This window comes from Nicotiana tomentosiformis, chromosome 2 (assembly GCF_000390325.3).
Source record: "Nicotiana tomentosiformis chromosome 2, ASM39032v3, whole genome shotgun sequence".
Lineage (NCBI taxonomy): Eukaryota > Viridiplantae > Streptophyta > Magnoliopsida > Solanales > Solanaceae > Nicotiana > Nicotiana tomentosiformis.
This window is the reverse complement of record NC_090813.1, coordinates 86,033,585-86,037,181: the sequence shown is the minus strand read 5'-3', so window position 1 is coordinate 86,037,181 and position 3,597 is coordinate 86,033,585. Positions and strand designations below refer to the sequence as shown.

The 3,597-nt window shown below is 31.8% G+C and overlaps 1 long non-coding RNA gene across 2 annotated transcripts; it reads left to right on the top strand.

Moving 5' to 3' along the window:
* The first annotated feature begins 232 nt into the window (after positions 1 to 232).
* On the top strand, positions 233 to 3,367 carry LOC104093730 (uncharacterized). Of its 2 annotated transcripts, XR_011414045.1 has the most exons (3): positions 233 to 335; positions 1,442 to 1,482; positions 3,189 to 3,367. It is a non-coding gene; the product is annotated as an uncharacterized lncRNA (long non-coding RNA). The 2 variants fall into 2 exon arrangements; XR_004506392.2 differs by having other exon boundaries at positions 1,442 to 3,367.
* Positions 3,368 to 3,597: the final 230 nt, after the last annotated feature.

The following is a 3,597-nucleotide window of genomic DNA, read 5'->3' as shown; positions in this document are numbered from 1 at the left end:
ATTGAATAATATATTAGTTTCTCTCTATACTTATCTTTACTTTACTGTCTTTATTTTATAACATTCTCTGCATTCATTCTCATCAGATTCACACTAAGTAAATAGTCCGGACAAAACAATGATAATTTCTATCATATAGAAAAGTCAAAGAGGTCGACCAAGGGTAAAAGAGTAATTTAGATACTCTAATTTAAATAACGACTTTTTTGGTGTTTACTTCTTGCTGGCTCTTGAAGTATCCTTCTTCAATCTTTCTCATTCCAAAAATCAGACGCAAGACTACTCTTATTCCAACAATCTTCTCTTCGTCTCTTCAACTAGTGTAGTAATCTCAGGTATGTTTTTCTTTTAGTAATCTTTTGCCCAAATCTTCTTCTAATTCTCTTCGTGTTTTCCAAATTCATGTCTGATGTTGTTATTTTTCTGCCTCTTTTCGATGTTCTTTGGACTTCATTTTCTTCTTTTTGCTTTTCTTTTTGCCCTTAATCTATTATACTGTTGCATGATTTTTCTTCGGTCTTCCGAAGACTACCCTTTCAGTTCGTTTTGTCTTCTCAGTTGGGGGTTACAATTAATTTCAGATGTGCTTTTCTTAATTTTTTGCCAGAAGTTTTTCCATTTCTCTTCAGTCTCTCCAGTTTTACAGCTGAAGTTAGTGGCAGATGTCTTCTTTTCTTTCGGTTCTCTTCGGTCGTCCCGATTTCTGTTCTATTCTTGGAAGTTAATATGAATTTTCAAGTTGGTAATTTATTTAATCTATCATCAGTTAAAAACGATTTCTTAATTTAGCACATTTCAGGCGCAGGTTCTACGCATATAATGTGTCAAGAATCAAGACAACAACTTAAATTAATTTGTAGACTTTTCAGCATAGTTCTTTTTTTGCTCTTTGAAATTATCGTACGGTTCCTTATTTTTAGTTCTTTTTTTCTTTCTTATTCGGGTGTATTATATGTTTTGGAAATTTGTGCTTTTGCTACTGTGCAAGGATTACATATAAAAATTCAACTTTGGAATTTGATTTCTGCTTTTCTGTTCTTCCAGATTTTTTATGGGCTCCTATTTTGAAACTCCTTTAGATATATAACATAGTAGTCAAATGGTTGTTGTCATCAATTCGTTGTCTAATTCTCTCTTCATTATTTGTCGATCAAATGGACCAGTGTGACAGAATTATATTCCTGCGTAGTGTACTTTTTTTAGAGTGTTTAATGATTAGTAAAAGCGAAACAAAAGGTGGTTGCATGTGTTTTGTCTTATATAGATGAAATATTGATGCATTCAATGTTTTCTGAGCTGTTAAGTTGTATTGATTAAGTTTGACCGTTTGTTGCACATAACTTTGTAACTTTTTATTTTAGCATGTTACTGCAAATTCTTTTATTCATAATTACAGATAAACCACTGACAAAATAAAGTTTTTTGTTGTCTTTATTTTCAGGAACTTTGAATTATAGTTACAGGCACTGTCGACCTAAAAAAGTAAGTGTATGCTATTTTTACTTAATACATTCAATGCATAAGCTATTACTTTATACGTAATTGACAAAAATTATTTGTATGTGTCATTTGGAATGAATGAAGTGTTCTTTGTGTCGCTGTTAAGCGATTTATGCTCATCGCATTAGTAATACCATGATATAATTTATGTCATTTATGTTTGTCGTGCAAGCTTTGAACGAGAAATTCTGTGCTTTTCATTATCTCTATCTGGTATCTGGTGTTAGATCTAAATAACCAATGAACAAAATTTCCTTATAAAAAATTTGTGAATCATAATAGCTCTTTTACCTCAGCATTATTAAGGTAAAAGTATCAATTCTGGGATGAAATTAAGACAATATAAGACATCTAAAACATCCTCTCTTTGAACATTCTATTGTCAATGATTCAAGTGGTATTTCATCGTCCTTTTAATGCCACAAGAGGCTCATCTTTCCCTCTTCAAAGAGATTATAAAGTACCATTTTTTATTCTCAATATAGCCTATAACACTATGTTTAATCGTGATTGTGTGCACATTTGCCTAGGCCTCTGCCTCGTCTCAGTTGGTAATTAATTTAATTTGACAAGTTTTCAGATAAGTTAGAACTTGAAATTACGATGCAATAACAGATACCAACTATTGTTAATCTGCTTGAGTACAACCTCCAATAACTGAAAGATGGATAATCACATAAGAAAAACTACTGCCATGTACTAAATTCAGGATAAATAAATTCACTTTCTTTCTTGGACATATTGACGTATTCCTTCTCCGCCTTTATAAGTATACAAGGCAGCGGCTCCAGTAAAAGTTATTTCTAAACTAAGAAGAAGTGGCAATGACAAGGACCAAATGATTTTAACAGTTGAAATAAGTTTGCTTAACAATTTTTAGTTTTGTGTATGTTTTAAGAGTAAACTATTCTTTTAGGTCCCTTTTCAGTTTACCACTCTTGAACTAGATCTTATACTTTTCATTTACCTTGTGTAATTTTTAAGAACCTACTTAGCACTTAAACTTGTCCAAATTAGAGTCTTACCCAGTTTAAAGAAGTTTTATCCTCTCTGAGACATCATATGAAGTCGGGAGTATTTGTTGTACTACCCTGTAGGAATTTTAATATGCTTTCGGATTACTTTAATTATATTGGTCCGATTGGCAGTTTGAAAACTTTAGGTTTATATCGTTCAAATAGAATGCAAGAGTTGCATTTTTTTTTGTTGTGGACTGTGGAGTTTTTGCTGAAGGAAGATCATGATTCAACATTATCATGACGGATTAATTTGTGAGAATGAGAATCTATTCAGTTTACGATTTCACCATCCAATTGCTATATGAATTCCCTTCTACATCTGAAGCTTCAGACAAAAATAAGTTATTTTTTCATCAAATGAATTTCCTTCTACCAGAAGAACTTCAGTACAGGAAAAAATATTTATTTATATTCTTTTGGATTATATAAAAAGTAATCTAGCTGAAATAGATATGGTTTGCTCAATAACCTCTACCATGTTTGTAAAGCTGCATAAGATTTTGCTAATAAAAATATAGAGCATTAATTAGGGTGCTCAAAGCGGAGGCATATTATAGTGAATAATGAGAGATTTCATACTCGTGAATCATCATAGAATTTCTCTGTTGTGGAATTCAAACATCTCTTCTTTCTTTTTTTTATCTGCATGACTATCCTCTGATGAGAAAGAGTCTAAAAGGAGTGATGAACTTCCACGTGCTGAAACAATACCTTTGCCATTGTCCAATTCAGTAGATGAATACTGTTGGGAGTGTCCAAATGTATGCCTTCTACGTTTTTCATAATAGATGTACTAATGTAACTTTTAAGCGATCGCACTTTCCCTAATTTCATTTGAATTTTGAGTTTGTTATGGGACCTGCCTTATTTTTATCTGGTGTTTCTACTGTTTAACTAGCAGTGATATTATGGGAATTTTTTTGATTGCATCAGAAAAGTGAATTTCGTGATATTGCACGGCAATAACGGGAAAAGTTGATATCATTAAGTGAACATCTGTTTTCTCTAAGAAAAATAACAATAAATTGCTTCATATTGTAACTTGCAGTTGGGGGCTTGCATCATCTAGTACAAAAAT